The following is a 25887-nucleotide window of genomic DNA, read 5'->3' as shown; positions in this document are numbered from 1 at the left end:
TTTCCCCCACAGTCCAAAGACATGCAGGTTAGGTTAACTGGTGACTCTAAATTGGCCGTAGGTGTGAATGTGAGTGTGAATGGTTGTCTGTGTCTATGTGTCAGCCCTGTGATGACCCGGCGACTTGTCCAGGGTGTACCCCGCCTTTCGCCCATAGTCAGCTGGGATAGGCTCCAGCTTGCCTGCGACCCTGTAGAACAGGATAAAGCGGCTAGAGATAATGAGATGAGATGAAGTATTGCAAGGTAAGGTAAGGTGCACAGACTTGGTGTATGTGTTGTGTGTAAGGTGCACAGTCCTGAGGTGAATGTGTTGTGTTGCACATTATGGAGTGAGGTATTGCACAGAGACAGTCACATTATAAATGATTGCACGAGAGGGTCACATTATAAGATAAAATATTACACATTATGAAGTATTATAAGGTAAGGTGCACAGACTTGGTGTATGTGTTGTGTGTAAGGTGCACAGTCCTGAGGTGAATGTGTTGCGTTGCACATTATGGAGTGTGGTATTCCGCATTATAAAAGTATTGCATGGAGCGTCATCTTATAAAGTACTGCTCATTATAAATTAGTAAAATAAATAGACTATAAAGTCAGAGCATATCCGAGTTCGGTAGAAGAGAAAACAAAACACTTCGCTGGCGGTGCCTGTGACTCCCTCTTTGTCGAACGATACATTTTTTCAACAGCCGCATAATAATATTAGAAAAGCGCCCACTGTAACTTTTCTTTTTATTAAACTAGAAAGTCACCTCAGCCTCTATGACCTTGTATGGACTTCCTGTGGTTTGGGCACAAAAAACCCAGTTTTGCGCAAGTGCAACATGATCACTCGCACTGGAAAGCCTGGTCAAGCTGCCAGTCTAGCTGCAGTCTTTTTGGTTGCGAAATACAAGTATTTCCTCGTGTTAATACTTCCGTGTCAAAACAAGCGAACCTTTCTTCCTTCTTTCAACGTGAAGAGAGGTAAGTAATTTATAGATTTTTTCCCCCCCATTAAAGTTGTGTTTTGTGGCTTCGAAGCTAAGTTTTAGTGTGTCGCTTCTAGAACACAGCATCAAGAAAACATAGAAGAAACCGCAATAATGAAACAGCCAGTTTCTCAGCTACCTAAAACTAGCAATGGTATTATTTTTTGTTACATAGTCAGGACTGGTGATGAACATACACTAAGGCAGAGCGATCGACATTGATATCTTTGCCATTCGTCATCCATGACACCTTTTACTTAGAAACATTTTGGCTGATGAGCAGTAAGACAACAAGAATGGAGAGATCTGCATCGGTTGACTAGGGTAAGATGTTGAGACGCTATCCATACACTGCCGGATAAAGCTGATTTGGCCTAATGATTGTCCGACAGCTCGCAACACGAGATGAAAGAATGAATCAAAAAGATTATTTTCTCAAATCTATTTTTTTCATTTACAAACCTGCAGGTATGTACTCAGGCTGCCAGTCAGTGTGCCCCCCCCCCCCCCCCCCCCCCCCCGAAAAATCCTAGCTATGCCCCTGCTTCGCAATGTTTTTTTAAATTAACTTTTTTTATTGGAAGCAATACGGTTTTTTTAAATTAACTTTTTTTATTCGAAGCAATTTCACAGGTAACAAAATGACAGTGGGGTCATTCCGTGCCAACTCACCTAAATTTCAGGAACTCCCCCACATCACCGTCTCAGATTTTACTCAAAAAATTCTCTAATCAAGAATCATATGTTTGTACCACACATGCAAAATATTAGCCCCCAATTATGTTGTAGTTTTGGAACTACAGGCCTTTGAAATATTGATGTCAAAACACCACATGTCGAAATTGGCTCTTTCCCCAACTTCAGAGACCCATAACTTTTTATTGCAGCTATCTAGAAAGTTGTGTGTGCAGATTCTTACTGAATGATACCCACTCTTTTCAAATCTGTTGCCAGAAAGCCTCTGAAGGACATACTTTTTGCATAATAGGAAGCCAAAAATGGCATTTTGGCCAAAATCGCTTAAAATTCATTAAAACTCTAAGGGGCCTAGTAGAAATATGAAACTAGTTAGATTTTTTTCCTCATTACATAGTAATTGTAGGGTTGTTATCTGTTCACAGAAACATATTTTGCGATGAAAATTATATTCCTGAATTTTTAAAAAATTTTTTAACATCTTACGTCCTTTCCGAGGGGGCTAAAATAGGGCATTTTTGCCATCTTATTTGGTCATGTGGCTAGGGGTTTAGGATCTTCTAATTTTTTGTGAAGATGCTCTCATATAAGATGTAACTACTCCCTGATTTTTTTTAACAAACGCCCCTTGCTTCATATTTTAATAATTTGTTTTGTACATGGACAGTTTCATCATTTTTCACTTTTTTCCACATTCAGAACTCTGTAACTCTACATTGGAAAATTCCTACTAGCAGCTATTTCAGATTTACATACACTGACATACAAATTTTCATATTTTAGTAGTAGTCTGCCCAAGAAATTCATATTTTTCTTTCTATTGGGACCTAAAAACAGCTATTTGGCCAAAAATAACAAATGTTGACTTGATATTTTTCAAGTTCTGGAGGGAATGGGCTATTTTCCTCATAAATTAAAGATGTGGTGACTTTTTCTATCCATATATATATATATATATATATATATATATATATATATATATATATATATATATATTAGCAATGATATCCTTAGCCCAATTGCACCCACTCAGCTGGAGATGAGAAGGGTTTCTTCTGATGTGGTACCATCATCGGTAGTGGACATAGGACCTGAAACCACACCAGTTTTACAGTCCCAGTTACAGGCCCCAAGCCAAATGTCCCAGTCTGCACCAAATATGTACCAGCCGGGCAAATATATTGCCTGTGTTTATGACAGAAAATGGTACATTGGAAATATTGTCACCAGAAATGAAGAAGAAAATGATGTGTATGTCAATTTCATGAGACAAGGACGAGGCAACACATTCTCATGGCCACCACAAAGCAGGAAAGATGAATGTTGGGTGCCTTTGCTTCATGTCCTTTGTGTGGTAGAGGCCCCAAACATAAAAAGTGGGGGACGCCAATACCAACTAACAGAGGATGACTTCAAACTTGTGAAAGACTTAAGTTTTAACTTATGTACTACTAGATGACAGTTTATGAGTGTCTTAGCACATCACATGAAACTGTACTGCCTGTGAATGAATTACCCATTATCACGGATGCCCATATTTGACTTTAAATTATGTACAAATCTTGTGATGTTTTTCAACATCATGATCATGGATCATTGAATGTGTTAATATGTAAATAAAACCTCATTGCTAAATGTTTTGTGCTTACACAACCTTGAAGTATATTAAAAATACTACTCCAGAATTTTGTTGTTATTTTTCTATATTTTCCAAGGATATTCAACAAAAATTGCAATTATGCCTAAAATTTTCTAATTGCAAAAAATACTATACAATACAGTAAAAGTTGTTCAGGAAATGTGTATGCCTAGATTAGGTTCTTATAAGCCTTAATTTGTGTGCAAAACACCCCTTCATTATTCCCTTGTTTATTAAAAGCTGCCCAGCGTTTTTGTCATTTTTGGCCAAATAGCTGTTTTTAGGTCCCAATCGAAAGAAAAATATGAATTTCTTGGGCATACTACTACTAAAATATGAAAATTTGTGTGTCAGTGTATGTAAATCTGAAATAGCTGCTAGTAGGAATCTTCCAATGTAGAGTTACAGAGTTCTGAATGTGGAAAAAAGTGAAAAATGATGAAACTGTCCATGTACAAAACAAATTATTAAAATATGAAGCAAGGGGCGTTTGTTAAAAAAAATCAGGGAGTAGTTACATCTTATATGAGAGCATCTTCACAAAAAATTAGAAGATCCTAAACCCCTAGCCACATGACCAAATAAGATGGCAAAAATGCCCTATTTTAGCCCCCTCGGAAAGGACGTAAGATGTTAAAAAAAATTTTTTAAATTCAGGAATTGAAATTTCATGGCAAAATGTGTTTCTGTGAACAGATAACAACCCTACAATTACTATGTAGTGAGGAAAAAAATCTAACTAGCTTCATATTTCTACTATGCCCCCTAGAGTTTTAATGAATTTTAAGTGATTTTGGCCAAAACGTCATTTTTGGCTTCCCATTATGCAAAACGTATGTCCTTCAGAGGCTTTGTGACAACAGATTTGAAAAGAGTGGGTATCATTCAGTAAGAATCTGCAAACACAACTGTCTAGATAGCTGCAATAAAAAGTTATGGGTCTCTGAAGTTGGGGAAAGAGCCATTTCGTCATGTGGTATTTTGACATCAAAATTTCAAAGGCCTGTAGTTCCAAAACTACAATGAATTGGGAGCTAATATTTTGCATGTGTGGTACAAACATATGATTCTTGATTATAGAATTTTTTGAGCAAAATCTGAGACGGTGATGTGGGGACCCTTAGGTGAGTTGGCACGGAATGACCCTAGTGGAAAAGGGCCAATAGTGTTATATATGCTGTGCTAAGAGTTTTGAAGATTTCAGACCAGAATGTGGCAAGCCTGGGACAGAACCAAAACATATGGGATTGGTCGGCTGGAGACTGTTTGCACCTGTTACAGGAGTCCGTTATATTGGGGGAAATCCGAGATGGTCTCAAATTAGTGTAGTGAGCTTTGTGTACAACAACTTTACACTGTAGGAGGCCATGCCTCACACAGATTGAAGAGGAGTGAACCAACCATAAAACTTGTTGCCAATAATCATCAGGCAGTGTGGTTCCAAGCTCTTGCTCCCAAGAATCCTTGGGACCAGACGCTGGGGTGTCAGTAGTACACCCCAGAATTGATAAGGCTGTAAATGCTAGAAATTAGTCGCTTTTGTTCAGGATCAAGAGCCAATAACGAGTCAACCAGAGTTTCCAGGGGACGACTAGGGAATTTGGGGTTCTGATTCTGAATAAAATGCCTTGTCTGAAAAAAACGAAATAGGTGGGATTTAGGCAAATCAAATTTTTTTTGAGAGCTCAGAAAAAGACATAAGTCCTTTGGTTGTAAAGGTCCTTAAATTTAGTTATCCCTTTGTCAAACCAAGTCCGAAAGGTCAAAATCAGTGCAAGAGGGCAGAAATAGGTGATTGTTTACAATGGGGCAGAGGTCTGAGGTCCTATGGAGGCCTAGGCTTTTCCCAGTTTGAATCCAGATTCCGACAGAGTTGGTTACCACTGGGTTTGAGGTAAAGTTGGAGGCCGTCAAAGGGAGCTGGGAGCAAACCAGGGAATGAAGAGAGAGTTTAGAGGATGCATGTTCCATCTCCATCCATGCAGGGCGCTCTTCGTCTGCTGTGTTGGTAATCCAGTATAAAAGTTTATGAATATTACAGGACCAGTAATAGTGTAAGAAATTGGGCATTGCTAAGCCACCAAGAGCCTTTGGGAGCTGTAGCACTGATTTTCTGATGCGTGGATTTTTATTGCCCTGAAGGAAGGAACTTAATTGATTGAGTGATCTTAAAAAAAAAAAAAAAGACTTTTTAACAATGATGGGGATATGTGAAAAAAGATATAGAAACTTGGGTAAAACAACCATTTTAACTACAACCCCTGGCAAAAAGTATGGAATCACCAGTCTTGAATGAGCACTCATTCACACGTTTTATTCTGTAGAACAAACTGCGATCACAAACATGATACAATAATAAAGTCATTCCAAAGTGCAACTTCTTGGCCTTCAGAAACACTAAAAGAAATGAAGAAAAAGCATTGTGGAAGTCAGTAAATGTTACTTTTATAGACCAAGCACAGGGAAAAAAAAAATATGGAATCACTCAATTCTGAGGAAAAAAATATGGAATCATGAAAAACAGACAAACAAAAGAACATTCAAAACACATCAGTAGTACTTAGTTGCACCACCTCTGGCTTTTATAACGGCTTGCAGTCTCTTAGGCATGGACTTGAGTGACAAACAGTATTCTTCATCAATCTGGTGCCAACTCTCTTTGACTGCAGTTGCCAGATCAGCTTTGCAGGCCGGAGCCTTGTCGTGGACCATTTTTTTCAATTTCCACCACAAGTTTTCTATTGGGTTGAGATCTGGACTATTCGCAGGCCATGACATTGACTGGATGCGTCTTTCACCAAGGAATGCTTTCACAGTTTTTGCTCTATGGTACGATGCATTGTCATCTTGGAAAATTATTTCATCATCCCCAAACATCTTTTCAATTGAAGGGATAAGAAAACTGTCCAAAATGTCAATGTAAACCTGTGCATTTATTGAAGAAGTAACCACAGCCATCTCCCCAGTGCCTCTGCCTGACATGCAGCCCCATATCATCAAGGACTGTGGAAATTTGGATGTTTTCTTCAGGCGGTCCTCTTCATAAATCTCACTGGAACGGCACCAAACAAAAGTTCCAGCATCATCACCTTGTCCAATGCAGATTCGTGATTCATCCCTGAAGATAACTTTCATCCAGTCATCCACAGTCCATGATTGCTTCTCCTTAGCCCATTGTAGTCTTGTTCTTTTCTGTTTAGGTGTCAATGATGGTTTTCTTTTAGCTTTCCTATATGAAAATGCCATTTCCTTTAGGCGATTTCTCACGGTTCGGTCGCATACTTGTACATTGACTCCAGCTTCCTCCCATTTATGCTTCGTTTTGTTGTACTTTTTCGGTTTTCAAGACATATGGCCTTAAGTTTTTTGTCTTGACGCTTTGATGTCTTCCTTGGTCTACCAGTACGCTTGGCTTTAAAAACCTTCCCATGCTGTTTGTACTTGGTCCATATCTTAGATACAGCTGACTGTGAACAGCCCACATCTTTGGCAACCATGCGTGAAGAGTTACCTTCTTTAAGAAGTTTGACAATCCTCTCTTTTGTTTCAAGAGACATCTCTCTTGTTGGAGCCATGATTCTTGCCAATCCACTTGATCCAGCAGCCCTCCAAGGTGTGATAACTGCGCTGTTTCTAACTGCAGACTAACGAGCAGATCTAATCTGAGGCAGGTGTCAATTTAGGGAAAGGAAATTGACTGGGTGAGTCCTTATTTTCTACCTGAAAATTGAGTGATTCCATATTTTTTTCCTCAGAATTGAGTGATTCCATATTTTTTTTTCCCTGTGCTTGGTCTATAAAAGTAACATTTGCTGACTATCACAATGTATTTTCTTCGTTTATTTTAGTATTTCTGAAGGCCAAGAAGTTGCACTTTGGAATGACTTTATTATTGTATCATGTTTGTGATCGCAGTTTGTTCTACAGAATAAAACGTCTGAATGAGTGCTCATCCAAGACTGGTGATTCCATACTTTTTGCCAGGGGTTGTAAACTAACATGATCTACTAGGGATAGTGGGAGACCAGACCATCTGTCAAAGTCTATTTTACACCTCTCAAGGAGAGGAGGGAAATTTTTGGAGAAAAGTTGATTGATTGAATTTGTAATATGCACCCCCAAATATTTAAATTCGTTTGTAGTATATTTGAAAGGGAAAAAAGACGGGTATATTTTTGGCCAGAGAATTGATGGGAAGAAGTTCGCTCTTGTGGAGGTTAAGTTTATGGCCTGAATAGGACCCAAATTTGTTGAAGATACTTAGCACCACGGGGAGAGAGACAGCTGGATTAGGCATGTATAAAAGGAGGTCATTGGCATACAACGATAATTTATGAACTTTCCCAGCTCTGGTGATGCCCTCAAACCCACCGTCCTGGTGCAGCCAGATGGCTAGAGGCTCAATAGCTATGGCAAATAAGGGGGGGGAGGGGGGGAAAGAGGGCAGCCCTGTCTGGTTCCACGATAGCTGGAGTCCATTTGTGTGGACTGAGGCGACTGGGCTGGCGTAAAACAATTTGATCCAAGATATAAATTCTGGATTGAAACCGAATTTCTGCAAAACAAAAAAAGGAGGCTCCACTCTACCCTGCTGAAGGCTTTCTCCGCGTCGAGTGAGATAATCACTTCCGGAATGTTCGAACTAGGAGCACTAATGATATTTAGGAGCCTCCTTGTGTTATGAAATGAGTGCCTTCCAAGCATGAAACCTGTTTGATCAGTTGATATTATACTTGATAGGACCCGCTGTAGGCGTTGGGCTAGGATCTTTGACAGGATCTTTGACAGGATCTTTAGGTCAGTATTTAAGAGGGAAATGGGCATACAGCTACCACACATGAGGAGGTCTTTATCACTTTTAAGCAGGAGAGAAATAGAGGTCTCCGACAGGGTGGGAGGCAGGCGGCCCTCAACAAAGGATTCATTATACATTCTCTGGAGGGCTGGTGCAATAGTGGCAGAGAATAGTGTAAAAAACTCAACAGTGAACCCATCAGGGCCTGGGGTTTTACCGTTCTGAAGTGACACAATTGCATCCTGTACTTCCTTGATAGAAATTGGACTTCCCAGCTCCCTACACAAATCCTCGCTTATTTTAGGAAAAACAAACAAACAATCTGTATCCCAAACATCTGAAGGACATTGTAAGGAGTAGAGGTTAGAGTAGAAAGAACAAAATATCTTATTAATCTCGATAGGATCGGAGGTAACTTCACCTGATGCGGATTTGATCTTGGGGATCAATCTGGATAGCGTGGCTGCACGCGCCTGATGTGCTAATAATCTTCCCGCTTTATCCCCAGTCTCAAAGAAACGTTGTTTAGCAAGGAATAACTGCTTCTGTGTTTTACTTGTGGATACTAAATCAAATTTGTACTGAAGCTGAAGGCGTTCTTTATAAAGAGCAGGGGTACAAAGCTGAAGCATACAAAATGTCGATTCTAAATAGCTCCTTGGTGAGTGCCTCCGACTCCACCCTTTCTGCCTTCTTTAGGGTTGAAACATATGATATAATTTGCCCACGCATAAACACCTTAAAAGTTTCCCATAGAGTGCGTCTAGAAATCTCTGGAGAATCGTTAGTATTAAAGAACAAGGAGATCTGCGCATGAAGGAAGTCTTTAAAGGAAGCTTGGGCTAGCAAAGAGGAGTTAAGTCTCCACTGTCTGGAGGGGGGATACGCCTAGGAAAGCTAATATCTACAGATACGGGGGCGTGATCTGAGATAACAATGCTATGGTACTCACATGAGTGGACCTCTGATAAAAATAATTCATCTCATCTCATTATCTGTAGCCGCTTTATCCTTCTACAGGGTCGCAGGCAAGCTGGAGCCTATCCCAGATGACTATGGGCGAAAGGCGGGGTACACCCTGGACAAGTCGCCAGGTCATCACAGGGCTGACACATAGACACAGACAACCATTCACACTCACATTCACACCTACGGTCAATTTAGAGTCACCAGTTAACCTAACCTGCATGTCTTTGGACTGTGGGGGAAACCGGAGCACCCGGAGGAAACCCACGCGGACACGGGGAGAACATGCAAACTCCACACAGAAAGGCCCTCGCCGGCCCCGGGGCTCGAACCCAGGACCTTCTTGCTGTGAGGCGACAGCGCTAACCACTACACCACCGTGCCACCCCATAAAAATAATTATCCAAGAGAAAAAAAAAAAATCTATCCACGAATATGAATGATGGACGTGGAAAAAAAGGAAATAGCTTTGTCTGAATGAGATTTAGCTCTCCATGGGTCAGATAAACCTAAACTGATCTTATGTGTCAAGGATTTTAACTGACTTGGATTAGAGGAAGACCTGTCTAGGGAGGGGTTTTGAATTAAATTGAAGTTGCCACCAATAATTAAGTAGTGATCATCAACTTTAGGAAGAGAGGAGAAAAAGCTTGTAATGAATTTATCATCCTCCCATGTAGGTGCATAACCACAGGCATGCCATGTAGTCTACCAGAAATAATTACAAATCGACCGTTAGGGTCTTCAATGGAGCTTGATACCTCAAATGGAACACTTGTGTATGAGGATAGCCGCACTCCTTGCCCTTACTGGGAATTTAGAGTGAAATACATTCAGAAGGACTCTGTGTTGAATGGAGAGGTCAAAAACCCAATGGTACACTCACTTCATTTCCACGAAGGTAAGAATTCATTTTATATATAAAATTTCAGGCGGCATGGTGGTGTAGTGGTTAGCGCTGTCGCCTCACAGCAAGAAGGTCCTAGGTTCGAGCCCTGGGGCCGGCGAGGGCCTTTCTGTGTGGAGTTTGCATGTTGTCCGCGTGGGTTTCCTCCGGGTGCTCCGGTTTCCCCCACAGTCCAAAGACATGCAGGTTAGGTTAACTGGTGACTCTAAATTGACCGTAGGTGTGAATGTGAGTGTGAATGGTTGTCTGTGTCTATGTGTCAGCCCTGTGATGACCTGGCGACTTGTCCAGGGTGTACCCCGCCTTTCGCTTGTAGTCAGCTGGGATAGGCTCCAGCTTGCCTGCGACCCTGTAGAAGGATAAAGCGGCTAGAGATAATGAGATGAGATATAAAATTTCAGAACTGGAGCAAGGTGCTCATTCTTATGCAGGGAAGTGAACATAAGTGGCACAGCCTAAACTTCACTGGGACTTAAAGTGCATTTACATTCCTGGATCCTTCAGAGCGCGTTGTGCACGCGCTTGGGAGCCAGTCATTATGGGAAACACCTGATATTGATTTGAGAGCAATCTTCATGTGCATGTAAGGACACCGAGGCTTTGCAAAGTATTTTCATTATGTTTGTTTGTAGCCATGTGTGAGGGACCAAGGGGCCACCTCACTCGCAGGATGCCGATATGGTTGGAAGTCAGGGGTACAAGGAGTAAAACAAGGTGTCCAAAGTCGCAAAAATAGGTTTCAAAAATAGGTGTTTTATTTATAAATGCACTTTCCACCAACAAACCAAAATGTCCAAAAATAATAAAGCTCAGGAAGGATTTAAAATAACAATGCAAAAATACTGAACACAAAATCAAAATACTAGGCTTCAAAATCACTTAGCAACAAACCTACACAGCTCTCTCTGGTAAACAGCTCCTCCCTACACACACCCCAACTGCAAAACGAGCAGAGTTTAAATACAGTACACCCATCCATTCCCTCAAAATTGGACCAATCATTGAGTAATAGGATGATTGGCCCATACCACTCTAACTAACAGGTAAATGCACTCAGCCCATGTTTACATTAGACCGTATCAGCGGATCATCAGATTAACGTTTTTAAAACGATTAGTGTGCACACAGCAACACCAATACACGGATACGCTCGGCTCCGCAGGCATCCTGCGCTCCAAATCACTCCGCCCTGAACAGCGAGTGCCCTCTGGAGGGTGCGCACTCCGGCCCTGCGCAGCTCACAGAGCGCGCGAGTGAAGTGCACAAGCTGTGATTCGGGACTGAGCCGCTGTGTGTGTGATCCCAGCGCATATCACTTACCACTTGCAAGTGGAAGGATGGCAAGCCTAAAGACAATCATAACTACACAATGGGCAGTATTTGCATCAGTATTTGCAGTATTTTCATACTTTTATACTCTTTAATGAAAGGTGATACAAGGCGGAAGTCCGCGCCGTTTTTCAGCAGTCGCGTCACATGACCAACGCCAGCGAATCAGGAAGGTGGATGTCACAGTGACGTTGTCCAATGAGACGCCAGCTAGAGCTCAGCACAGCGTATCTGCGTATTCTGAATGTTTACACAGTACCGGAGCTGACATGATCTGGATTGAATACGTGGACGCTGGCGGATTCCCGTTTCCCGGCGTTTCCAGGCGGTTTAATGTAAACGGACAGTGCATCCGCGAAGAAAACGAGACAGATACGGTCTAATGTAAACGTAGCCTCAGTTAAACAAAATCTAACACATACAAAACAATACCGTATAACCCAAACATAAACCACACACATTATAAACACTATTTACAAACATGATACATACCCGGAAAAAAAAAAATAACACACAACATGCACTTTCACACCCCCTTCACAAACATTCCCCACCCCCTTACCCAAAGTCACGGTGATTGGAGAAATACTACCAATGCGGCACGCGCTTCCGTTTGGCAGTACAGCTATGGTGACAGAGCATGGAGGAAACATGAGGCGAGTATGACGTTTGTGCACATGAATGAACCAGAGATTTAGACGGCTATATGGGTGTAAAGTGTTGCATGAGATTGGGTACCTCACCCTAATGCCGGAGATGTTAAACTAAATGCTTGGCACGGAGATGTGTGTTATGGCTGGTTTGTTTATTAGCGCGACAAGCGCTAATTGTTTTTAATGACGGGGGTAACACAACATAATACACAATGAATTTGGGAACACATACCTGAGGGCTGTAGGTCAACTGGAGACAACTTTCATGCTGCAAATAGTGTAGGCAAACTTTAAAGGCTGTGTGTATGCATGCGTGCAGGCGCTCAATGTCTCTCGTAGCCCCTCCTTATCTCGCAGTGCTACCGTAATACACACAGTTAATAAAAAAGAAAAAGTCCACAAATGTCCATAATTCATATATAAAACACCATAAAATCTATAAAACACTACACTCGTGAGAAGGGCAGAGCTACCTTCTCACACCATGTTTATGACTGCTTTTGGTTTCATTTTTGTAAATATCACGCCTGCTAATAAACGCTCTTCCTGCACTTACAGCCGTCTACCGCTGCATACCTGACACCATACTTCACAAAGTCTCTGTGAAAGCAGTGTCCTTACATGCGTGTGCTGATTGCACTCAAATCAGTATCAGGTGTTTCCCATAATGACTGGGTCCTAAGCGCATGCACAACACGCTCCGAAGCATACCTGAATGGGAATTTTGAAGCCTGTCATTGCAGAAAATTACCCGTCGGCTTCTAGTATTGGCCGTCGAAAAGATGGGTCTCTAGATAACACCTCATCTCATCTTATCATCTCTAGCTGCTTTATCCTGTTCTACAGGGTCGCAGGCAAGCTGGAGCCTATCCCAGCTGACTACGGGCGAAAGGCGGGGTACACCCTGGACAAGTCGCCAGGTCATCACAGGGCTGACACATAGACACAGACAACCATTCACACTCACATTCACACCTACAGTCAATTTAGAGTCACCAGTTAACCTAACCTGCATGTCTTTGGACTGTGGGGGAAACCGGAGCACCCGGAGGAAACCCACGCGGAGAACATGCAAACTCCACACAGAAAGGCCCTCGCCGGCCACGGGGCTCAAACCCGGACCCTCTTGCTGTGAGGCGACAGCGCCAGGGCTGCAACAACGAATCGATAAAATCGATAAAAATCGATTATTAAAAGTGTTGGCAACAAATTTCATTATCGATTCGTCGTGTCACGCGATTACAAAGTCACAGACCGTTTGAACAAAGTCGTTCTATTATTAAAAAAGTGTCTGGTTTGAGTTGAGCGCGGAGTTCACACTCCGGAGCAGAAGGTGGCGGTAATGCACCATTAAGCTGGATGCCAGCCAAACAAGCAGAGTTGAGCTCGGAGCGGAGTTGTTTAGAAACATAGCGGAAGCGGAGAAACCGGTGCGACCAAAATCATCTAAAGTGTGGGAGCATTTCACGCTAAACAAAACGAATAAGTGTGTTACTTGTGAAATGTGCAAAAGTGACATGACATGGCACGAGAGCACCACAGTAATGATCCAGCACCTGAAACGAAAACACGTTGGAGTCATTGATGAGGAGGACGGGAGTTCAACAGCAGGGTAATGCTGCGTTCATGTGCTATGGGAATTATGGTAAATACCAAACGCCGACATGGAAAGCACACATGAACGCCCCCTCTTGTGGTATTTTCCACTGGGCAACTCGTAGAAAATTTTGATACACGAGTTGCCGAGATGAGATGAACTTTAACCTTTTCAACATGGCAGCGAGCGTGGCATTCAATGTGTTAAGAAAATCTCTACTTGTCATGATGAGGAAATATTCAGCATTATTTACCTTTTGACAACTCATATTCCTGCTGCAGCTGATGAACAAGGCAATCTATAATTGTTTTAGCCAAATAACAGGCCTGAATCTGGTCCACCATCTTTAATTTGTCAACAACAACAAAAGCATGAGAACACAACACACTGGTAAATACCACTTCCCAACTGGAAAATATCATCTTCCCATAGCACATGAACGCAGCATAAGTCACTATGACACCTATGTTTGTTCCGCTTTGAAGTGATGAAACGTAACGTTAACATCCCTCCAAAGCTCGTCTGGTGCTGGTGTTTGCTCGATGTCTAGCTTGACAAGCGAGCCTGAGTCAGGAGCATGTGGGCATGCTCACATTTTTGCATTGCAATGCAAAGTGTCTGAGCAAAGGGAGTGAGAGAGAGTGAGTGTGTGTGTGTGTGTGTGTGAGTTTGTGCAACTGTGAGTGTTTTCTGATTTGTATTTTTCTTTATTTTTTTTATAATTTATTTATTGTTCTGACCACTCGGATCCCTTTAAAAAATATATACCTCTTTTTGTGCACTTTATTTTAAAAAAGCTTATATTTTTTATTTTTTTTACTGCTCAGGGATGATCAAGGATCAACATGTTTTTGCACTTTTGCACTAAAGATTTTTTGCACTGTGAATTTTTTTTTTTTTTGAATAAAGGGCTGGAAATTAATGCTTTTTTGTTTGTTTTTTATCCGATTAATCGAAAAAATAATCGACAGATTAATCGATTATTAAAATAATCGTTAGTTGCAGCCCTAGACAGCGCTAACCACTACACCACCGTGCCGCCCTAGATAACACCTAGGTAGTAAATTTTGAAATGAAAAACATGACAATAACGACTCTGTACTGTTGCACACCTTCAGACCTGTTTGCAGGAAGAATGGGACAAAATAATACCTGAAACACTTCATCACTTGGTGCCTTCAGTCCAGAAACATCTTTTTAAGTGTTGAGAGAAGGAATGGCAACATTATAAAAGGGGTAAATGCTTTCCTGTCCCAACTTTATTTGAAATGTGTTGCAAGAATAAAAATTGAAACGTGTTAATTTTGAAAAAACAAAATTCATGAGGTAAAACATCAAATTACATGCTCTATTGTTTTGAGTGCAATACAGGTCAAAGACTATTTGCAAATCACTGCTTTGAGTTTCATTTTCAATGTCAACATACGGTCCCAACTTCTTCTGATTTGGGGTTATATTTAGAGCCATTAAACTAAATCACTAATGGTTAAGTGTTAATAGGTAACAGCCGTCCCCATTCGGTTATCTGGATGTTCATAAGTAAGGAATTTTATTCAAATTGAAAGCTTGCTGTAGAATAAATGTCAGCAGAGATGCCAAAAGTTTCACACGTTTATCAAATCCCACTTGTGCGTGAGGAGAGAAGAGGGGATAACTGACCCTGGTAGGGAAGAATAGTTTACCTCTCTGACTAGTTAACATTAAATGTTATGAATGTCACTGGATTTTGATAGGCAGCAGTTCAGAAAGATGTGGCTTCATCATTCAAAGAAAACTAGTTCTGGGGATTTGTTAGAAATCCAGAGGCTGCACTGAACTCAAATTTAAACTGTAACCAGGGTGTTTATCACTACCCAAAGAAAACAAGTCAAGGTTCTACTTGCAGTCTACACGCTTCAGCCATCACACTGAAATCTTTCTCCCATTGCTGAAAGACAAAAATAATAATAACATGGAATATCCATTGACATTTCTACATTCCTGAGATCTGATATGATAATTCTTGATGCATCTCGATTCTAGACATGACAAATTATTTTGTTGCAGGCTTGTAGTATTCTTAGACAACCTTTGTCATTCAGTATGCAACAAGTGTACACCAAACGAAATTTCGTTGCAAATTGGCTCCGCACAGAAATAAATATGAAGAGTACTAAATTAAATTATGCAGCAGCAGAAATATTATAAAAGTGCAATATTATAAAGTGACCTGTGGAATTTGGAATGTTCAAGTTATAAACAGAAGTTTAGAGTTTGGGTTTGGAGTTCAGCAGTCTGGTGGCCTGGGGGGAAAAGCTGTTACAGAACCTGGTAGTCCTGCACCTAATGCTGCAGAACCTCTTTCCAGAGGGGAGAACAGGCCATAGTGAGGGTGTGAGGGGTCACTGATGTTTCTGGCTCGAGACATGCAACGCCTTGGTGCAATGTCCTGAATGGAGAGAAGTCACAAGGATTTTCTCCACTGTCCTCACCACTGTCCTCACATTCTTCCAGTCAGAGGCACTGCAGCTTCCACACCACACAGAGATGCAGTTGGTTCAAACGCTCTCTATGGTGCTTCTGTAGAATGTAGTGAGGATGGGCAGGGGCAGGTGAGATCTTCTCATCCTACACAGGAAGTGCAGACGTTGCTGTGCCTTCTTGACCAGTGACGTGGTGTGCACAGACCAGGTGAAGTTGTCTGTGATGTGCACCCCCAGGAACTTGGTGCTATTGACCATCTCCACAGCCGTGTTGTTGAGAAGTAGAGCGTGGCTGGGTTGGTTTTTCCTGAAGTCAACAATGATCTCTTTAGTTTTGTCCATGTTCAGGATCAGGTTGTTTTCCCTGCACCAGCCCACCAACTGCTCCACCTCCTCTCTATAGGCCAGGTCGTTATCATCCCTGATGAGGCCCACCACTGTTGTGTCGTCCACAAACTCCACAATGTGGTTGCTGGTAGCCCTGGGGGGACAGTCGTGTGTCATCAGAGTGAACAGCAGAGGGCTCAGAACACAGCCCTGAGGGGAGCCAGTGCTGAGGGTGATGACACTGGAGGTGTTCTGTCCGACCTGCACTGACTGGTCTTTCAGTGAGGAAGTCCAGCAGCCAGTTGCATAGGGGGGTGCTGAAGCCCAGGGGACCCAGTTTCTTCACCAGATGCTGTGGAATGATGGTATTAAACGCTGAACTGAAGTCCAGGAACAGCATCCACACGAGTGGTGTTCTCCAGGTGTGCAAGGCTCAGGTGAAGAGCGGAGGAGATGGCATTTTCAGTGGAGCAGTTTGGCCGGTAAGCAAACTGGAAGGGGTCGAATGTGGGCGGGAGCTTGGAGGTGATGTACTCCTTTACCAGCCTCTCAAAGCACTTCATCATAATGGGAGTGGGCGCGACAGGCCGGTAGTCATTGAGTGATGTGACATGAGGGTTTTTGGCACTGGGATGATGGTGGCAGACTTGAAACATTATGGGACTTTGGCTTGATCCAGTGAGGTGTTGAAGATGTTCGTTAGAACATGAGCCAGCTGGTCTGCACATTCCCTGAGCGCCCGACCAGGAATATTATCGGGGCCCGATAAAATTATTTTGTTGCAGGCTTGTAGTATTCGAGTCCAGGACTCCGACTTGTGCCCTAATTTTAAGGACTCATGACTCGACTTGGACTCAGACCCGTGCATTAACTGCATTCGGACTCGTAAATTGGAGACGAGGACTCAGATTTTTTTTCTTTATTTTTTGCAACATACCATAATAATTTGGCATAAGATATTTATATCTACCTGTGACCCTGTAGAACAGGATAAAGCGGCTAGAGATAATGAGATGAGATGAGATATTTATATCTACATTAATTTTTGTACTAATTTTGTGCAAGAGTGTCACACCTGCGCGCCTTGGCATGTGCATCAGATAGACTCTCGGGTGTACTCCGGACAGCACGCACGCCAAGCAGATTCTCGCGCGTGTGCCGTAAACAACTCACACCTGCACAGGATTAAAGCGCAATCAGTGCACCTGTATAAAAACTGTGAAAAGACACCTTCTTTGCGAAGTATTGAGTTGCGTCGCCGACACCAGGGCTCGAAATTAACTTTTTTTCTTTGTGTCCCCCAGTGGTCCCGAATTCTGTGTTGTATTGTCCCGAATGGAAGCAATAGTGTCCCCATTTTTTTCCTCTCTGAAATAACCAGTGGTTAATATTATCATATGAAGTTACTATTATATTTGTAACTATATGATTTTGAACCCTTTATATCATTTTTACAATAAGTCACAAAACACAAGTGACACATGTCCAATACATCATCTACTTCAAAATTACAGTTATTGCATTTTCAGTTTATTAAACTTTGGCGATCTCACTGTATGAATAGATACCCGTTTATTTAAAAGGGGCCAACTAGCTCATTCAGAAAATGTTTCAACTCACTACATCTGCAGTACACTTTAGCTGAAAATAAGACCCCTTTTATGTTTGTTTCATCTACTTATACCTTGAATATCTGTTGGCATATATAAGGCCAACTTATCATTTTCACCATTACCGTTATCCATTTTTATGTAATATACCTGTTGCCCCATTCAGAGATGTTTTGAAAGCCATCAGCCATACCATCAATGGATGAAATGCACACCCATGTTGCAAGCAGTACAATAGAAGGTTTGACCCAAAAAAGGAAATATTTTAATCCAGTCTACAGTGTAAAATAAAGGAAAAACGCCATCCAATCCTATCGAGGTACCACCTCAAAATGATTGGATACTGACACGTCAATCAGACTGCAGCCCGCGACTAGCCCGGCCCTTCTGTGTGTTTGTGTGTGTGAGAGCGAGCAGTGTGTCACACAGAGCGCAGGATTCTCTCAGTGCGCTCCTTCCAAACAACGGGGATTTACACGAAAACGGAAGGAGATATTCACAAAATTCTTTCACAGTGAGCGCCACAAGGCTCTCCTGAACACACGGATGTAATTTTTTTTGTCTGTAGTGTAAAAAATGAGGTCACTAGAGCGAGTTAAAAACGAGTGACTTTTCTGCCACGATTATAATGGGAGTCTATGAGGCTGCGCGGCTGTGCTCTCGTTACTTTCAGGCTTCTCATTCAAAAACAGTAAATCCTATCGCTCAGGTAGACACATTGTGTGAATCAGGACAAGTGTGGCTACTACTTTTGAGAAAATTGTGTGTGTGGAGTGAAAATTGGGGCTGAAAACACAGTTTAAATGAGAAAGTTTGAGCTATTTTTCCAAGCTCTCTACACTCTAACTTAACGAGCTGCACTGGTGTGTAACGCAATAGACACCCATTATAAAGCCGGACTTTCTCAGGCTTTATAAGGGGGAGGAGGGGTGGAGACGCGGGCGGTGGGAGTGTTTCTTGTCAAAATATGGCTTGCGGGAACCGTTATTCCAAAATCTTGTACTGCACCTTTAATGTAGAACTTTTTTTCTAGATCTATTTTTTTCCATTGTCCCGGGATTGTCCCAGATATGATAATTTTGTGTCCCGATGACGTTTTTTATGGTCCCCGGGACATCGGGACACCGTTAGTTTCGAGCGCTGGCCGACACATTACTGAGCCTTATTTCCTTGTTTGGTTTCCTGATCCTTGATTTCCTGTTTCTCGTCTTTCATTCTGTGTAGTCTACAATAGCCTGTTTGTGCCTTGCTGACCTATTGCCTGTTTCACGATTTTTCCTGCCATTCTGGATTGTTTTATCATCTTCACTTGTATTAATAAACACACCTTCTGCACTTACATCCGTCTCTCAACCATCTCTGACAGAATACTTCACACTCCCTGACAAAGAGAAGCACATTCACCTGTTCACATGTTCTGTTCAGGAACAAACTAACGTTAATGGCGCTGAAACAGCCACCGTCAAATGGTGCGGTTGGAGTCTTGTTCTCGGACTCGACTCGAAATTTTTTTTAATGACTTGGACTTGACTCTGACTCAAGGTTTTCTTCTCCACACATTGGGCCTCGTTTATCAGTCTTTTAGTAAACTTGTGTGGAAATGTTTGTGTTTTGAACGGAACTAAACGTTTTCTACCTGATTTACAAGTTTTGGAAAACCTAATATTCTTCATACTCGTGCGCATGTTTCAGTGTTTCCCCTACTATTATATTTGGGGGCTCCCTCCAACGTGACCCCTCCGAAAGTCCTCCCCCACATATTTTAAGGTCCAGAAAAAGGAGTGCAGTTCTCTTGTAAAAATTGTTCTAATCATTGTTCTAAAATAAATGTGAAGACTTAAATATGACTCCTTTAACTGTTTATTCAGGTCTAAATGCTCTGCAATAGGAGCCACGGGGAGGGATCCTGCAGGTGACCATCCTCATCCAGCAACCCCCTCAAAAAAAAAAAAGAAAAACACACCACACCAGTAAACTTAAGGGAAACACTGTGTTTGCACCTGTAAGGTGTAAAGTGTGTGCCAGACACAGCTCGTTTGCATGCGGTCACACCCAGCTCAGTGAGTCAAGTCCCTTAAGAATCAGGAATCGATTGCTTCCTTGAAGAAATCAAGCCACACTCCATTGACTTGTTCTGCAAAGCTAATAGGATTGTGCTAATCTCAAGCACTAATCTGTGAGACTTTTAAATCCAAGGAATGTCTCCTATGGTTTTGAAAAAGCAGGAGGAGATGCTGATATATGAACAAAGAGACCAAGATGGATAAATTAACCGTAGCTAAAAGAAGTTCTCATCCAAATTATGCTCAAATTTCCAATGAAATGTCTTCAGAGCCAGAATCTGATCCCATATGAAGAAGTATTTCATTTTGAATAAGGAAGTGGCAGTGTTCGACTGACAGACAATGACCAGTACTGTTCAAGATACGTCATGCCACACCCCGTTCAGTCTAATCAATCTTTTTTTTTTTTTTCAGCTGTGGAAGATTTCTCACCACCACCTTCACACAAACCTGGGCACTTTAAAGGGGACATATTAGACCCCTTTTCCCAAAGTTAGCACAGTTCCCTGAAGACTTAGGGGTCATCCATAATTTTCATTATTATCATGAGTCTACAAAGAGTAGACTTTTGTGCAACCCCCCTCCCTCCCCCAAAAGTGTACATTAGCGGACAAAAAAAAAAAGATGGATCAACGTGGAATAGGAATTCAAAATAAAACCATGTCTTGTATTACTTTTTATTAAAATTGGATGACAGGACAATACAAAGATTCACAAGAGAAGAAAAGAAGACAAGACGGGTCCAGAAGTTTTCATAGAAACAGAGATGCCTACTAGTACGGATTGGCCGTATTTTGTACGGAAAAGTTACGTAAATACGATGTTACGGCAAACAGTGTTATTCTGTAAGGAATTATTATAAATTCTTAAATTCCAGTGAGTTGTTTTTAAATGTCCAAGCGACTTTTTCAATCCATGCGCGATTCACGGCTAGGCTATTTATTTTTACGACAACCACACATGCTGTGTGTGACATGCGCAGATTCCACACATGCTGTGTGTGACATGCGCAGATTCCACACATGCTGTGTGTGACATGCGCAGATTCCGCACATTTGTCCGCACTGTTTTCGATACGGTAGAATGGCCGTGCATTACACTCAGTCAAAAGGGCAATGGATACGCGCACTGCAAACTGTGTAGAACTGACATTAACATCACTCATGGTGGTCGCAATGACTGCAGGCGGCATGTCAACTACAAAAAACATATGGAGTATGCTGAAATGGCGAGTCAGGCGGAAAGTAAATCTGGGGGTATCCAGCAGTTTTTTACGAAATCTGTGGATGAAAAGACACGGAACGTGACACGTGCTGAAGCGGTGATGGTTGACCGGTGCTTGGAGTTGAACTTGCCGATTAGTGCCATGAAATGTGAGTTAAACTTATTCAGTTTCTTTTTACATGTCTGATTTTTATTCATTGAAATATCAAACACTGGCTGTACTTCTTTAATTCAAAGTCTTTTCAGTGTTGCAAGTGCAAATGTACATGTAGTCTGATCAAAAACAGAATTTTATGATGTGTTGTTGGGATTGTGGCAAAAAATTGATCATTCCACTGTTTTAAATACAATTATAAATGTCATTTTATTCAATGTCTCTTCTGAAGCATTATGCTGAAGTATTTATATACTGGGACATTAAGATAACAATGTCGGACTCTCTTTGGCATGAAATAAGAAATTTTTTTTTTTATTAGACTCTGTTAACAAGTAGAACATTTTGCCAGGCAATATAATATAATACTTTTGAGGAGTTGCATTCAATACCAATGATTGGTAGTCAACTGTAATGTCTGCAAACAGGGAACACTATTGTATTTATAAAAATGTGATATATTGTATGCTCTAGAAATTTGTTGAGTGGAAATTCACTTGAGATGGCTGCTCGCGTTTTGTTTATTCAGTTCACACAAAACAGTTCTTTTTAATAATTTAAATGTTAAACATATTGGTATATACACCTCTTTATAATGTAAATGCGCATAAATTAATGTTACTGAAAGTCATTCCAAAATACTGAAAAATGTTTTCAAGAATACTGAAATTCAAAACTTGGGGTAGGCATCTCTGTAGAAAGCAGGCGATTCATTATCCAGACCCCCAGGATTCTGCGGGCCTTTTTTGTGATTGTTGCGGGCTAAAATGTCTGATGTTGCGGGGGGGGGGGTTTCCAAAAAATTGCGATGAAAGTTGCAGTGTTTTTTAGGTTTCTGTTGCGATTACATTGCGGGAGGAAGTGAAAGTTGCGAGAAATTGTTGCGATTTTCTCTTTTTGTGATTAAAATTGAGTGATATGTTAAATATTAAGTTATTACTGAAAAACTATTGATTAAAAAAACAGACACTGAGAAATGGTCCTATAAACATCTTTACCAATGTAAAAGATTACCAGGACTACAAACATGCAGAAAAATAGGCTTTACTTATCCAAATGCACCTGTTGGTTCAAAAGTTAAAGTGCATAGAACCTCACAGCACAACATGAAGTTACCTTATAATATAATATAAATGCCTCAGCTTTCATGTAAGAAAAAAAACTATTAATACTAGTACTGGGGCAGCACGGTGGTGTAGTGGTTAGCGCTGTCGCCTCACAGCAAGAGGGTCCGGGTTCGAGCCCCGTAGCCGGCGAGGGCCTTTCTGTGCGGAGTTTGCATGTTCTCCCCGTGTCCGCGTGGGTTTCCTCCGGGTGCTCCGGTTTCCCCCACAGTCCAAAGACATGCAGGTTAGGTTAACTGATGACTCTAAATTGACCGTAGGTGTGAATGTGAGTGTGAATGGTTGTCTGTGTCTATGTGTCAGCCCTGTGATGACCTGGCGACTTGTCCAGGGTGTACCCCGCCTTTCACCCGTAGTCAGCTGGGATAGGCTCCAGCTTGCCTGCGACCCTGTAGAACAGGATAAAGCGGCTACAGATAATGAGATGAGATGAGAATACTAGTACTGTGTGCAGGCAGTCTCTCCTGAAGACTAAATTAAACAATAATTATAAACTAATAAAATAAATGGCTCAGGCTTCATAGAAGAAAAAAAAAACAATTTGAACAGAATCTCACAGTATGATGCTGAAGCTGCCTAAACAATGGAAAATAAAATACCATTTTGGCAAAAATGTTGGCATCCATTAATTTCTTGTATTAAGTAAAAAAATAAAGTGTGCACAGTCCTTCACTGTAAACATAACACACTTTCAGTAACAGAATTTAAGCCTACATAAACACTGACTCACACATGCAGTGTTGCCAGATACTGCTGACGTTTTCCAGCCCAAAATATGTTCAAAACCCGCCAAAATGCACTTGAAACCCCCCAACTACGCGGGAAACCGCCCAATCTGGCAACACTGGAAGCAAGGCGGAAGGTAGTTTGTCGACGTCACCTCAAGATGATGCCAACGATTGGTCAAATTTGCGGGAAAGTTGCGGTGATTGGATATAATTGCAACATCGCCCTGAATTCTTGGGGATTGGTTGAATTTGCATTGAAGTTGCAAATCGCAACAGCGCAAAATCCTGGAGGGTCTGCTTTTTGAAAATTAGGAACTGTCTTTTTAAGGGGAGCTGTTGCCTTTTGGCTTTGATATGTTCATTTTTTATTCTTTCCAAGCAGCCTGTCCTGCCCTAACTGCCTCCAGCCACTTCTCAGATGAATGCAGGAAACAATAAATGTTTAAAAACTGCTCGTACTCGTTTGAAGGAGTCTTGTGAATAGCAGTATTTTTGCTGTTCACAAATTTGTAAATGTGGTCAAAATCTGGGTCAGCCATTGTTGTTGTATTGAAGAAAGAAAGCGTGTAGAGCTAGCTGGCAACACCGACGTGGCGCGAAATTTTTAACATGGTGGCCACCGATTCGCACATTGACGGATCATCATTTTTTCATTTTTAAAAAGTGTACGCCTGGTCATTAACCCCCTCCCCCCCACGTACGGTTTGTACGCTCATGATAATGATACATTATGGATGACCCCTTTATGAAATGTCTATTGCCGCTTTTCCACTACCAACGCGGCTGAGTTGGGCTGAGCCGTGCCGTGCCGAGTTGGGCTGAGTCGAGCTGAGTGGGGCTATTGGAGTTGCATTTCGACTACAACCGCGCTGAACCGTGCTGGCTGGAAGTGGGTGGACACATTGGGTGGAGTTAGCGAAAGTGGGTGGACGTCACGTGATGTCGTTAGGCGGCGCAAACAGTGACATCAGTGATCTTTTAAGCGGTAGTCTCACGACCCGGAGAGTAAACAATAAACATGGAGTCGTTAGTGTTGCTGGTCTTGGTGCTGTGGCTTGTTGTCACCGCCAACAGATACTGGCAAGAGCGTATAGATGAGGCGAGGCACATAAGGCTTCATAATTCTCGTAATTCTTCTTCTTCCGGGTTTACGGTGTTTACAGATCCCAGCTTGCTTGCGGGGCGTGTGTGGGCATGTGAGGACACTCCTCCTCACCAATCAGTGCACAGGGGAGTGTCTCCTCACGCCCCTATCCCCACTCGGCTCGGTTTGGCTCGCTTCAGCCCCACTCCAAAACCGTGCGAGTTTTGGGTGCTAAGCAGGGCTGAAGCGAGCTGAGTCGTGCTGCTCTAAGGTAGTCGAAACGCGAGCCGTGTCGGGCTGAAGTGAGCTGAAAAAGGGTAGTGGAAAAGGGCCATTAGACATGCTTTGGTCAAAATACCACAAGGATAAAGCTCCACAGCTCCCTTCTCCCCCGGTCTAAACAGCCCTATTCAGAACAGCCAGTCTGATTTGGTGGAAAAGGGGTATTCATGAAATGTCTATGACCTGCTTTGGTCAAAATACCACAAGGATAAAGCCCCACAGCTCCCTTCTCCCCCGGTCTAAACAGCCCTGTTCAGAACAGCCAGTCTGAGTGCCTGTTCTTTTAAATGGTAATGAGCCACTGCTCACCCCTCTGTTGAGCATGAACCCTGGGAGAAAAACTGCTGCCGGAGAGAAAAGTTCATCTTACAGACGTTCAACTAACATTGACAAATGGTATCGTGGATCCTGCGGTAAGTAATGCTAACAACTTTTTCAAAAATTAGCATACATGTTTTTGGATTTACAGGGTACATATTTAAGGCGAGGTGGTGCATCAGCATTGCCGATGGTGCTTGGAGAGCTGCAGGATTGTCACTGGAAGACATCTAGGTAGTGTGATATTACTGTTTCTTACTGAGACAGTGTACAGACAGAATCTTGTTCTCCATCAGTCTGACGGAGCAACAGTCCAGTGTTCAACAAGTCAACAAAACCTGTCAAAACCACCAACTTGCACATGAATGCATAAATTCCAATCATTTATTCTCAAATCAAGCGATGGCTGGAAAAGGGAAAAACCATGTTTACTGCTAACGAGCTGATACTGTAGAGCAAGACACACCCCTGGAGGCGGGACGTATGAGAGAATTTAACCGGATCATCACTAAACTAGTATAGGATGACTTGCCAAAAAATGTTAATCGCTTACTCAGAAGTGATATTATTGTATTAGTAACAATACCTGAGCACACTTCATCCACCGCCGGCTTGCTAGGCCTGTTGCGGCTTCACCAGACAAACAACCATTCACACGCGTGCACACAATTTAGAGCAGCGTAGTCAGTTGACCTAATCCGCATGTCTTTGGACTGTGGGAGGAAGCCCACACAGACACGGATAGAACATACAAACTCCACACAGAAAAGCCCCAATCAGCCGTGGGGTTCGAACCTGGACCCTTCTTGTCGTGAGGCGACAGTGCTAACCCTTTAAAAACAACATGAAAATGCTGAATGCAGGAGATCTCCAGGAGCAGCACTGCTCTAATGCCAGGCTACGTGTGCGCGCGCACACACACACACACAGATGTGCACCTGCAGATAAGAGAG

General features: G+C 42.1%; 1 protein-coding gene across 1 annotated transcript in view; it reads right to left on the bottom strand.

Annotated features, from left to right (window-relative positions):
- Positions 1-25887, bottom strand: part of ddah1 (dimethylarginine dimethylaminohydrolase 1) — a 151050-nt gene that overhangs the window by 111232 nt on the left and 13931 nt on the right. The window lies entirely within an intron of this gene.

This window comes from Neoarius graeffei, chromosome 13, assembly GCF_027579695.1.
Source record: "Neoarius graeffei isolate fNeoGra1 chromosome 13, fNeoGra1.pri, whole genome shotgun sequence".
In the NCBI taxonomy this organism is placed as follows: domain Eukaryota; kingdom Metazoa; phylum Chordata; class Actinopteri; order Siluriformes; family Ariidae; genus Neoarius; species Neoarius graeffei.
The sequence above is the reverse complement of the archived record's forward strand: the minus strand, read 5'-3'. Positions and strand labels throughout refer to the sequence as shown.